Here is a 14,948-nt window from a genome sequence, read left to right on the forward strand (position 1 = left end):
ATCCCGAATTTGATTGAACTAGGACCAATGAAGAGAAAAGATAGTGAACTTGAACTTGATTGATCAAGAAGCGGATCTTACTGATCTAGAACTTGATTGAACTAGACACAATGAGTGAAGATGAAATCAATCTTGAACTTCATGGATCAAGACATGATGAGCAAAGATAAACTATATAGCTTGATTTGATGCGATGAAACTGAACACCTTCTTAGATTGAACGTGTGATCAAAGATACTCTTTAAAATTTTGATTGACTTTAAATGAATAATTAGCTTGATGAAAAGTGATGAAACTGATTAATGTTGAGAGACTGATTCAGATGAAGACAATATCAGCTTGATTTGAAGCGATGAAACTGATATGCCCCTAGCGATTGATTCGATTCAGATGATTGAGAGATCTCAACTTGATATGAAGTGATGAAGCTGAGATGCCCTTAGTGATAAGGATTTGTTTTATTTTCCTTAATTAAAAATATTTTTGCTCAACTTTGAATATGTGGGGTCATGAGGTCATGAGTATGCCCCCTCAAGAACGAAATCAAAAGATAGTGAGGGAACATGATGATTTTAGGAAATTGTTGGTGATGATAATTATTTGAGCACGAAGAATGATTCAAAGAAATATTTGAATATTTATCAATGATTGATGAGAAATTGAGTGCAAATGGAAGAAAAGAATGAGCATTTGATGAAAGCACTAAGTGGTTCAAGTTGTGCAAAATTGACTAGGAGAATGATCTCGAATTTTGATTTCGATCCCAAAAATGGAATCAGGATGGGCAAAATAGCTTAGGGTACAATTTTCATGTCCATCGGAGCAAGTTGAAAATTAGGGTTTTGGCTATATAAGGGGTCCAAGTGTCATTTTCAATTCATTTTAACCTCTCCAAGTTTGAAATTTGAAAAGCCTTCTAAGAAGAAAAATGGTCATTCTGATCTAGGAGCATTGATTTGAGTGCTAGAGATGATATAATCGACCATGGAACTACGAGCCAGCGGTAGGTGACTAATCTTAAGCCTTTGCATTTCATCAATTTTGAATTTTTGTTGAGTTTTTTTGGCTTTTTGATGTAGTCTAAAATCGTTCAATGTCATTTTGTCATGCGAGAAGACACTATCTTTCATACGACAAACTGTCCTCATGTGGTTTGTTGTATTAGGCTATATGTTTTGTCATGTGGAGTCATCCCATGTCTCGTACGAGAGTTTGCTTCATAGCCCATTTTATCATGTGATTTTATGACATTTGTCGTATGAGTCTTTTATCATGCGGTATGAATTCCTGACTTGTATGAGTTTCTTCTTACACTGTGAAATGTTGTATGGAAAATAGTGAGAATTTTTCAGATTTAAAACATGAAATTTTGATTTGGCATTTGGTGTATTTGGATTTGCATGATTTTTAACATGTTTTGTAGCGTAAACTGGATGACTTGTTGATGCTCTATTGTTTGATATTTTCAGGTTTGATTGCCACATATCTTGTTTCGGTGTGTGTATCCTCCTATGATGAGGCTAGTCCACGAGTTGTCAGATGTAGATAGAGCACATATTGATTTGTGTGGCTTTACTCACCTTTTAGATATGTCCGATATCCATGTGAATCATGGGATGCTTACTGCACTTGTTGAGCAGTTCCATTCTGAGCATAACACCTTTCATCTACCAGTCGGAGAGATGAATATTAAGCTAGAGGATATTTAAAAGATTTTGAGGATTCCATTTGCTAGGGATAAGGTTGACTATGATTTTGCTCAGTGTCCTGGTATCTTAGCCTTGAGATGCATATTTAATGGTGAAGACATTCTTGAGTGGTCTATCACCTAGGATGATATGATGGCTAGGTATAGTGAGCAGTTTCCCTTGGCATGTGTATTAGTAGGTTTAATTGGTTGTTGTATTATGCCAAATAGGGGACAGTAGGGGTTTCTATGTGGGTGGGCCAGGATGCTGGAGAGACTACTGACTGAGCTTGAGAGATTAGGGTGGGGAAGCCCACATGTATCATGAGATTATTGAGATTGCATACGGGAAAGGGAAAAGCATGGCAGCAGGAGTGTTGGTTCTTTAGATATGGGCCTAGGAGCATATCCATGTTTGTAGACTGATTGTGGATGATGCCAAAGATCCACACCAACTGATTGTTTATAGATATTCTAGATATGTTACTCAACCCCATCTAGGCAAGATAGAGTATTGGAGAAGATAGCTCGATGATCTGATCATTGTAGTATAGAGACTGTATAGGGGTCTAGAGTTGTGGGATGACTATAGAGCTCAGCGGAGAGATATATTCATGACTCATCCTCTTATTAGGAGATCGGTGTCCATCATTGAGCGATTCATGGTTTCGAGATTTATGATGCAGTATGGCATGCCTCAGGGGATATCATAGGAGCTCATCACCTATGCCCAATATGGGGATGAGGAGAGACGAGGATGGTCCCCTAGGTTGTCCTACACATAAGTTGGTCAGATTGCAGCGACAGTAATGGGACTATCTAGAGGATATTGCAAATGTGGGGGTATTGTCCCAATACAGGGACTAGTTTCAAAGACATCCCTTCCCTGGATTTATGAATCCTATGGAGCATGCGCCTCTCATAGAGGAGGCTGAGGATGAGGCCCCTACATAGACACAGGTATAGGGACAGGCATAGGGATCGATAGTGGAGGGTTCTAGGCAGGCAGATGGTGATCTTGGTGCTAGAAGGAGTAGAGTACTAGCTGGGGGCAGATAGAGGCAGAGAAGGGAGGGTTGATCCCTTGGAGTTGTTGGTTTGGGGGCTAGTGGTGCCAGGGAAGCGAAGGGTGGAGGTGAGGAGGGACGAGCAGCTCCTAGATAGGTGAGACAGTGGAGGGATGAGAAGGGTGGAGAGGGAGGTAGAGATGGAGGCAGAGTTGGAGGTGGAGATCCTATGAGAGAGTAGGGGGCAGCGGACCCACTATAGTCCATGAGAGCCAAATTAGCAGGTCTGCAGTCACAGTTGATAGTGGCTTAGACACAACTTGCAAAGAAAGACCAACAGCTGGCAGAGGTTAAGGTTGAGCATGATCATCAACTCACTGAGATGAGGGTAGAGCAAGATGCTCTTCCATAGGAGGTGTTGCATCAGATGAGTCGGATAGCATATTATGTTGCAGCATATAGCATAGCAGTTCTGTTAGCACACCAGGTTGTCCCATATTCTCAGTATATGGCGTGATCTGAGGGAGCTCGGGCTCCTAGGCAGGATGCTAGTCAGTAGGCTCCACCTCCTCCACCACCTGGAAATGAGGGAGAGGCAGAGAGGTATATTTTTTAAAGCTCCTAGATTTTGTTATATACCCCATTTTTTGTAGCCTACATGATTCTTACTCCGATGAGAGATTGTATATGACAGTTGATATCATTTGTACTTTGAGATATTTATGATGATATATACGAGATATTGATTTGATTTCATCGTACTTGTGTTGATTGATTATGAGATATTTTTGTATATGATTTATTCTATATGTATGCATATTTGTTCAGTATGGATGTATGTAATGCAGATGAATATGGATGTTTTTTTTTTGTTTCTTTTCATATGCAAATAATGATGAAAAATGAGTAACTACTCATGCAAAAAAAAAAATTCATTTTTCTATGAAATAATATGATTGCAAATGAATGTGTATAATGAAATGTATGGATCTATATAAGATGCTTATGTATGTAGCTAACATCTCAATACACAAGTACTTGAATGGATAAATGATGAAAAAGAGACCACTTAGTTGAGAAATGATGATACTTCAAACTCTCATTCAGAAGATAAAGAGATCATTGTTATCATACCGAAATCACTCGAAATGCATAAAATGTAGAATGAATGCAACCTAAAACCTAGTCACTGGATTTGGAATGCTTAATTTTCATCACTAAGCATTTACAAACATAGCAGGCAGAATTGAGTTCCTTTCTTTCCATGTGCAATATTAATTATCTTGTCTGCAATGACCCTTTTTCCGTTCATATCCTTGGACAAATCACGCATGAATTTGGATTGCACATTTTAAAAAATTCCCTCAAAATAGAAAAAGAAACTATGCTAACCTCCCTCTAGCATACAAATAAGCGGAGTCGAGGTATGTGTGGTGATTTCACCTTAATGTGAAGGCACTTATCATAGACACCCAGCTGATTAGATGTTTCGAGATCATCAAAATCATTCCTACAAGTAGAAAACAAAGAAAATATTATGCCCCCAATCCTTTCTCCTCTTAGTCAAGATAGACTTCCTTGAGTTACTTGGAGGGAATAATAATCTAAAACCAATATAAAAGATAACACACAAACAAAATTTCATGCATTTCTCAAACTGTTTAGTGGTTGTTTTCAGTAATGGTGTTTTTCTTGTGTACTTAGTGATAAGACTCTTCAGTAGTTAGGAGACAGGTGACTGACTCATATTGGATGAGCAGATATCACTGACGGAAAGATGACTTGGTTGATATTGCTTAAGACACGTAAAATGCTTAGTCGATTACCCTAAGACTAGGAAATTGATCCATTTCAAACCATGAGGGTTCTAAAAAGAACCCAGATGTCACAAAAGTGACTAAAAGATATGTACAATCGAAATCAAAGATTCAGGGAAGTGGGAAATGCCAATGTCACGTTGATAGATGGAGCACTTGAGTACAAGAGGCACCTATTTACCAGGTTTTCACCTGCTTGGCAAAGATTTTTTTTCTCTTTTTTTTTTTTCAGGACATTTTATAATTTTTAGAATTTTTTCCAGGACTTTTTCAGCTGTACAGGTTGCTGGAGCAGAGAATACTAAGTGAAGAATTTCTTCAAGTGGATGGTGTTAATCAATTCACGAAGTTGTTCTCCTTCCGATATTGAGAGTTGATATGCATGAGAGCCAAAGACTGCAGTAACGATGTAGGGACCCAGCCAGTTGGGTTCAAACTTCCCTTTGTTGTCTCGAAACTATTGGTTTTTATAATTTTCTCTCAGAACAAGGTCACCAACCTAAAATTCTTGTTGTCTAACCTTCTTGTTATAACCTTTAGATATTCTCTTTTGATACACTCTTAGATGATCAAATGCCACTTGTCGACGTTCATCCAATAACTCAAGTTCTTACAATCTAGATATTCTATAGTCTTCATCAGGAACAAGACCTTGCAAAGAAACTCTTAAAGACAGTATTTCCACCTCCATAGGTAAGATTGATTTGGATCCATACACCAAAGAAAAAGGTGTAGCCCCAGTAGGTGATCTGATACTTGTTTTATAAGCCCATAGTATAGGATTGAGCTACAGATGCCAATCCCTCCCAAATTTTCTTACTATTTTATGTAAGATAGTCAACAGGTTTTTGTTAGATGTTTCATCTTGTTCATTACCTTGAGGGTAATAAATGGATGACCAGTGTTGTTTGATTTTGAATTTTTCACAGAGCTCGTCTAGATCTTTGTTCTTGAACTACCCTCCATTGTCAGTCACAATGGATGAAGGTATACCATACCTACAGATGATATAGTTAAGGATGAACAGAGCTACTTGTTTATCAGTTTCTTTGATGAGCGGAACCGCTTCTACCCACTTAGTGAAGTACTCAATTGCAGTTATGATAAACTTGTGTTTGTTAGATGATGCAGGATATATTTGGACAATGAGATCAAATGCCCATTGTTGAAAAGGCCAATGTGTGATGAATGGTATAAGATCCCTTGTTGGAGCATGTATGAGATTCCCATGTAGCTGACACTTCTCACAAGTTTTAGCAAACTTTATAGCATCTTTCTTTGTATCTGGCCAGTAGTAGCCAGCCCTTAGTAGTTTTTGAGCTAAAGCTAGACCGTTTGAATGAGATCCACAAATACCTTCATGGACTTTAGATAATGCAATTTTGGACTCTTCATTTTCTAGACACCTAAGCAAAGTACTATCCAAACCTCGCCTAAATAGATCATTAGTGATGATGACGTACCATGAAGCATTTCAGGTTAGGTTCCTTTTCTCATTATGGGTAAGATTAGCATGGATAATTTGGTCTCGTAGGTAAGATTAAATGTGGTTGTAGCGAGATAAGTCATGTCCAATAATGGAACAGACCATCTGGGACTCAGGAGAATCATAGGCAAGGTAATGTAACTCTTCCACAAGGAATTCAAAGAAAAATTTAGATTGTTGTAACTTTGGTATTGATTCCAAGGTGGCCATAGCATCTACTGCTCTATTTGCTGATCTGGGAATCTGGTGGAATGATACAAAATTAAAATATTTCTTGAGATCATCAACCATTCTCTTATAAGGCATCAGTTTCTCATCTCGAGTTTGATATGTATCATTGATTTCATTGATAACTAGTTGAGAATCTCCATATATGTGTAATTCCACAACCTTCCATTTGATAGCCAACTTGATCTCGTTTACCAAAGCTTCATACTCTGCAATGTTGTTTGTGCAAAGGAAGAGAATCTTGTAAGCCTTCGAGATTGAATATTTATGAGGAGTAATAAAAATTATTCCTGCATCGGAACCATGTTGAGTGAAAGACCCATCAAAGAACATCTTCCATGATTGTTGAGTAAGGTGCATGATGGATTCATCTGGAAATTCTATGTGCAAAGGTTGACTATCTTCAAGTGGAGCATCAGCAAGTTGATCTGCAATGACCTATCCTTTGATGGCTTTTCATTTTACGTATTCAATATCAAATTTTGTAAGAACCATGACCCATTTAGCCAATCTTCCTGTAATTGTTGCTTTGTTGAGAAGATATTTGAGTGGATCAATCTTAGCTACCAGCTTGATTGAATGTTCCAACATGTAGTGTCTCAATTTTTATGATGCAAAGACTAATGCCAAACAAGCTTTTTCTATTATTGTATAGTTCATTTCATTTGACACCAAAGTTCTACTCATATAATATATAGCTCTTTCCTTTTTATTCTCATCCTGTTGTACCAGAAGTGCCCTCAATGATGTATCAGTAGCTGATATATATAGAATCAATGGTTTACCTTGAATTGGTGGCATCAATATTGGTGGATTAGACAGGTATTCTTTGATTTGGTGAAGGTGTTGTTCAGATTACTGATCCTAGTTGTATGTTACTCCTTTCCTTAATACTTTTGTGAAGGGTTGAGCTTTATCTACTAGCTGAGAAATAAAGCGTCTTATTGACTAGAGACGTCCTTGTAAACTTCTCATTTGACTGATATTCTTTGGAGGTGGCATTTCCATTATAGCTTGGACCTTCTCAGGATCAACCTCAATTCCTTTCTTTGAAATAATGTAACCAAGTAATTTCCCCGATGTTACTCTGAATGCACACTTCTTAGGATTTAGCCGGAGCTTGAATTTTTCCATTCTATCTAGTATGAGGCCTAGCTCTTGAATATGTGTGGATCTCTTTATGGTCTTTACTAAGGTGTCATCAACATAATCTTCCATTTTTTTATGCATCATATCATGGAAGATAGTAGTTACTTATCTTTGGTAAGTTGCTCCTGCATTCTTTAGTCCAAATGGCATGATGTTCCAACAAAAGGTTCCCCATGCATAGGTGAAAGTTGTCTTTTCTTGATCCCTAGGAGCTATTTTGATCTGATTATAACTAGAGAATCCATCCATTAGTGAGTACATCTCATACCAAGCAGTCATATCCACTATCATATCAATGTTAGGCAATGGAAAATTGTCCTTTGGACAAGATTTGTTGAGATCTTTGAAGTCTGTGCAAACCCTAATAGATTTTTCTACCTTTGATATAGGTACTACATTTTATATCCATTCTGCATAGTCTATAGCTCTAATAAATCCATCCTTTAGGAATTTTTCTAGCTCGACCTTGACTAGCAATGCCACATGAGGGTGCCTTTTACGAAGTTTTTGCTTGACTGGTTTAACTCCTGGTGTAATAGAAAGATGGTGCATGATGAGGCCAGGATCTAGGCCTGGCATATTAGAGTATGTCCATGCAAAGTTGATCTTTTTTTCTGAAAAATAGATTGCTCATATCTTTTAACTCTTCTACCGATAATGATTGAGCTAAGTGGATGATATGTGGTGTCTCTTGACTCCTAATATTTACTGGCTGAGTTGGTTCAATCAATATAGAAGACCTTTCCTAGAAGTGACTTGGCACTATATCAAGTATCTCACCTTCAGGTGCCTCAGAGAGTTTTTCACCCTTAGGTACATCCTTTATTTTCTCTATTTTTTATTTTGACACCGCCACAATGTGATTTTCACCATCAGATCTTTTATTTTTCTTTTTTTAATTTTTGAGACTAAGATAGTTGATGTTTCCATTGGTTCAACTATATTAAGGTAGTAGGCTAACGTGTATTCATTGGCAAATATAGGTACATTCATAGGTTGGTTTTGGAGACTACAGTAAATTAGTTCAAGATGTACCAAGGATAAAGTTTAAACAGGTTTGAGGGAGTTCACGATATTATCATTATAACTTCAGACCAAAAATTCAAGTTCTAGAAGACTACCTTGCATAAATATCTCAAGACCAGGAAGAGTTACAACATGATCATTGAAGTGCACGTTAATATTTAGTTGACCAAATCCAATAGACCTACTTGTAGCACCATTTTCTACAGCAGACTGGACTACATATCGTGGTTTGATAGCAATGGGATCAGTAGATAGATTCCCGACATTCATGACAAAGGAGTCAAAGTTTGATGTCAAATAGGTATTGTCATGAATAGAAGAATTGTCGGAGTCATCAGAGCCATAGGATGAAATTTGTGACTCTTGTTTATGCGATTGAGTAAAGTATGTATAGTGTCAATACCTACATCTTTGATGTTGCAAGTTCCTTCGTGATTTGGTTCATTTATCACTTGTATCTGACATACCTATTGACATAACCTTGATGGCTCTGTGAATCTTTGTCATCTACTCCATTCACCTTCCTCTGGACTAATGACCGGTTCTGCTTCTGTAGCTTCCAATTCTTCTTTTGTAGTTCCATACATGATTTGTTTTGACTTATTAGAGAGAGATATATTAGGTGAAGAATTTTCTTACGTTCTTCCTTCTTTCAGCTTTTGTGTGTAGTCTTCTTATTTTTTTAGTCTGATTTCTTCTATCTCCTTTTCCAGCTTTAAGCGCATCATCTCTTGTGTGTCATTTGTGATATCACTGGACTCTTGTGGAGTTTCTGTAATAAATATATCTGAGAGATGATATGGACCCCATTCATACTCATTGGAGTCAGTTTATGAATCTTCTACTTGTTGTCTACTAGTATATGCCACTAGAATTTTTAGTGGTGCAAACAATTATCTAATCCTTTCTACCTCTCCTCTCATATCCTCTAGGACTTCTACTCCTTTTAGTGTTGTAGCTAATACCATCAAAACTTGAGTACTAGTTGTTTCCTCTCTCTTGATTGCTAGTTCATCTTATTCTTTTTCATACTCTTCTTGAGTCTGTTGGGTGTTTACTTCCTGTGATGTTGAAGGCAATATCTTTTTCCTCCACTTAGACTAATGATGGGAAGTATGTTTCTGGTCTGATTTCTTTCTTGGATTGTATCCCATTCCAACTATATCATTTGTAGACTTAGTTTGCAGTTGAATAGGTTCAACAATACCTTCTTGATGTTCACCCAGAGGACCAGTACTTGAATATCCCATGCATTGAATCATTTTATATCCTAGACCACATTGTGTCGAGGAAATCTCACAATGTTGTACTTCTTTATTTTCACAATCTTCTTTGAACAGCCATTTGAGAATAGCATCCTCTTCTATTTCATGTGCAAGGGAAGTAGAGGATTGTACAAAGAGACCATCATATATGACATTTGGAGTTGAAGTTTGTGGCTTCATAACCTTTGATGGTTTTCAATTTCTTTTCTAAGTCCTTCATCAAGGTTTTTGAACTATCAGCTGTAGAGGTTGCTCTATTATGAGGCACAAAGGTATCAGCACTCTTTGTCAATGCATTATAGGGGGAGTTTGTATCAGCAAGAATATTGACTTCAAATCCATTATAAGGAAATTTTAAGCATTGATGATATGTAGATGGTATTGCCTTCATTTCATGAATCCATGGCCTACCCAATAAAATTTTGTATGATAGAGGAAGATCAAGCACCTGAAAAATAACATCTCTTTCTACAAGTCCTACCCTGATCGATAATAGTACCATACCTTTAGAGGTCCTTTCTTCTTCATCATAGGCTTTTATTGTTATTTTCTTGGCTGAATCAATGACATTTTCAAAAAATTCTAGCTGTGTAAGCAGATTATAGGTAAAAATATTCAACCCAATGCCTCCATCTATCAAAACATGTTTAACTTAGTCTTTATGGATCATGCCTTCAATGTGGAATGGTTGGTTATGTGGGTGATTCAACGAGTTGTCATCTTCCTCAGAGAAGGTAAGATAATGAGGTGGAGTCAAGCGACCCACCATAGATTGAAACTGATTGATATCTAAATCTTTTGGGACATTAGTAGTGAGCAAGGATTTGTCCTGGATCTCTTTATGAGCAGAAGAGATTTTAAGCAATTCAAAGATGGACATTTGAGTGTTCGTTCTTTTCAACTGTTTGACAATGCTATAACCAAGGGAGGATGATGAAACCAACTGTTTGGATTTAGCCATGGTTGTATCTGTTTGTTTGTCCGAAGAAGTTGGTAGGTTTGATGTTGTTTGAGAAGGAGTTGAAGAACTAGCTCCTTGGAGAGTGAATTTCTTTTGAGTGCGGGTAATAGCATTTTCATTTTGGGATTCATTTTGTTTATCTTTGATTATGATCATATTGCAATATTTAGGTTGGGAAGACTCAATCATGTTGATCACATTGTCATTGTTGGTATACGTATAATTGACTTTGGCACCTCCTTTTGACTTTGAGGAATCACCTTGTTCATAAATAGGTAAGGGATCCTTAAAATCTTTGTGATCAGCACTAGTTGTGTGATTTCCAACAACAATTTTGCCAGCATCGATGAGATCTTGAATCTCATGCTTGAGCTTCATGCAGTTATTTGTGTTATGACATTTGTTTCAATGGTATTCATAGTATTCATTCTCTCTCCACCATTTTGGTTTGACTTTGGGATCATATGGCCTAGAATTGTCTGGTAAGGTTATCAGATCATTTGCCAATAAAGTTTTGAAAGCGGATTCGTATGATTCTTCCAAAGGAGTGAAGTCGCATTTAGGTTTCGAAAGCCAAGGTTTCTCTTTAAAACACTCTTTTACTTTCTTTGGAGGATTTTCTACTGTAGTTTCAGCTGCTTTGAGTGCTTGTGTGCCACTAGCCAGGTTAAATATCATGGATTTTTATTTTTCTTTAACAGTGTCTACCAATCTATCATTATCAACTTTTATATTGTTATCTTTGCCATATTTCCAATATTTGTTATTTTCTTTGGAACTAGAACCTTGTTGTGTTTCTTTCCAAAGTGAGATATCTCCTTTCTTTATAAGCACATCTTCCATTTTGGGGGCACTATCTACCATTTTGTTGAATGAAGGGTACACTTACATTTGGATACTATATTTCAATTCAGGGATCAAGTTGTTGACAAAGATATCCATCTTCTCATAATCTGGAATGGGCCGTGAATATCTAGAGAACATCTTTCTCTAACATTGGAGGAAAGTGAGAAAGGGCTCTCATGTTTTCTATTTGGTATTGCAAATCTCAATCATAGTGACCGGATGACGAATTTTATAGGAGTATTGTTGTAGAAATAGTTGGATTAATTCTTCAAAAAATTGATCGCCATAGGTAAGCTTGAGAACCATTCCATAGCTTGCCCTCTTAAACTTCTTGGGAAAAGGTGCATGAGATATGTTTGTTCGTGCATGAACTGTATACATAAAGCACAAAATTCTCTAACATGGTCTTGAGGATCTGAGTTGCCATCGTATTTGTCAAATTTTGGAATCTCCACTCTTGAAGGTAATGGAGGCACGTAAAGGTTTTTATCAAATGGAAATGAGCATATCGTGTCTAGAGAATATTGTTTTGATGATTTATCCTTATTTTTCAGTTATGTGATCTTAGTCTGTAATGCTTGTAATTGTTTGTTTACCATTGGTAAGGGTGTCTCTTCCTCTTTAGTGATAAGGGCCTCAATGTTATAGCCAGTAGGAAGTTTAGCGCCTTGCTTTGCTAGTTCTAGAAAATAGTATTCTTTTTCTCTAGCCATGAGGCTTTAGATTCGCTTGATGAGGAGTCATTGTCAGCAGCATGGATACTAAGATCATCACAAGCATTATGTTTAGAAGCTCGTCTTTCTTGTTTTATTCTACATATGGTGGGAGACAAGGGTTGATCAAAAACTGGTATATATGATGATGAAGGTTTATTAGTGACAGGGTCCTCTACCTAAAATGGATTATCCTGATATGAAAAGGATGGTCCTTTGCCTCTGTCGGCTTTCTTACAAGAACTTCTGGTTTGAGTAGGCATTTTTATTGACTGATGTGACCTAGAGTTGTTTGTGATGCAGAAGTCAAGATCAAATTTGGAGCTATTTGTTTGTTTAACGTATTGATTGAGAGAAGCAACTAAGATTTAGTCTAGTTTCAGGAAAGATCTATCTTGTGTAGGACGTGATCTAAGTTACCTAGTTTGATTTGAGAGAAGTGACTAAGACTCAGTCTGGTTTCAAGAATGACCTATCCTATGTAAGACATTATCTAAGTAACTTAAGTTTGATAAATGGTTAATTCAACTAGCTGAAAGATGATCGACAAAATCATGCAACACAATGGCAGAGGTACACTATTTAGATTTGTTTATGCCCAGGATGATGATAACCAGATTTATGCTCACAGTAGACTATTTTGGACAAGTTTGACTGTTCTAGACTGACAAAATCAGGAATTCCTATGACGAGGTTTACAAAACCAAATGACAATGTGATAGCTTCAGGATGATGAAAACAGTATTTTATACGAGTTGTTGCCTAGGTTCGTACGACGGGTGGGTAGACTTCACATGATAAACTGATGCATATGAATATTTTTCTTACGACACAGAATAGAGGCTCAGACGATACTTCCCTAACCAGGACAATGATTTCTCATATCTTGTACAACATCTCATACAGGGCCAGACGACAAACTGTCAGGATTGATGAAACTTCGTACGACAAATTATAGGCAGTAGGACAATACTTCAGAAGACTCGTACGATGGTTTACTGGATAGAGACAAGATTATGATAGATAGAGTTTTTAATGACTGATGACGACAAGTTTTGAGATGGACTGAGTTTTTGATGACTGAGATAGACTAGTTTTTTATACGGACAGAGTTTTGATCACTGAGTTGTTTATTGTTTTCTCCAGTTTTAGTATATTTCAGTTTCAATTTCAAGGATGAAAACATAGTAAACACTCAATATGTATAATGACTTCAATCACAGCATGCTAACCTTATGGAAGTTGGTGAGAGAAGAAAACCTTTGCTTGCAGACTCAAGTACACACCCAATAGCTAATCAGAATACGGTCGCTGAGTCTCACGCAATGGATTCTCAACGTCGTATTCACTGACTCCAATTGCTAATGGGGGCACGAAATGGCAAGTATCTTGGGAGAGTTACTATCTCTCTTGCACAAATATTATCCCCCCTTTCGGAGGTTGAATTGGGTAGCCTCTATCTTATAGTTCTTAGTCAGGAATTATGTTCAAAATTACCCCTTGAAGTCATGCAAGCATGATTGAGGCCTATATCCCAACAAGGTACTGAAACAAGTTGTGGTCACATAAATGTGATTGAGACTGCGAGGCCCTACAAAATGCTTGATATGAGAGATCTCAAAGAGAAAACTCAAATAATCTCATCCTTTGAGACTTTAATCACTAGAGGCCTATTTATTATAGTGAGTTGGAATGCCCAAGTCCGGTTGTACTCACTTGGGTCATTCTCATAGGGTGATTACTTTTTCCCACTGTGATAGGCCTGCTAAAGGTACACAAATCTCAAACTTAGAAAAAGCCTCAAGGGTCTAGATTTCTGATTGTCTATGCAGACAAGAGAATACTCTCCTACCTCTTAGAATTTTCTTAAAACACAAAAGATAGAATTGTTCATTAACTAGATAGCAATTTAGGTGCCTAAAAACAATGATATTAAAGAATACACGATGTTTACTTAAATCTCCTCAGACAACCTGCAAAGATAACGAATCAGTAGTCATAATGTCTTTGTGCAACAAGCATATTCTTTGACAAGCATTTTCCAAAAACCGATTAGGCTATGTAAATTCCTCAGACAAACAGACAAGCCAGGGTCAATGTTAGTATGATCAAAATCTAATAAAGAAGTTGAAGAATGCAGTCTGCTTTTAACAAAAACATAGAATAGCGTACGACAATTCTCACCGAGTCATACGATAATTTGTACGAGACTGCATGATACCTGTAGTTTGTTGTTCAGGCCTATGGGAAAACTCGTACAATATTTCCCAGTTACTATATGAACCAAAATCCAAAAAAATTAAATCTGAAAAATAAGAAAAAATTTAGTCTTTGAGGTGGAAAGATGTAGTCTTCGGCCCCACAGTGGGCACCAAAAATGTGTGTGTGAAAAGTGGAATAAGATCTACAAGTTGTAAGACACAACACTTCAATTAAGTCATTACATGTATAGTTAGATAGATATAAGCATGAATAATAGAACCATCACAAATCGATCAATTGCCTTCTAAAATATGCGAATATAGACTTGCTCTCATATTTGTATAAGAAATACCAATGACTAGACTACACAAAGACGAAGGATTTAATCTATATGAGCATGATATTAAGCTAAATGGATGCAAGATTATGCTAGATGGATGAATAGTAAGATATATGAATTCAAGCAATCACAATTGAACTAAATATGCAAAAAGCTAAACTAAGATGCAATAATCTCGAAAATAAAGCACAATATCTTCAATGACTCCAAAGTAAAAATTG

This window comes from Cryptomeria japonica, chromosome 11, assembly GCF_030272615.1.
Source record: "Cryptomeria japonica chromosome 11, Sugi_1.0, whole genome shotgun sequence".
Taxonomy (NCBI): domain Eukaryota; kingdom Viridiplantae; phylum Streptophyta; class Pinopsida; order Cupressales; family Cupressaceae; genus Cryptomeria; species Cryptomeria japonica.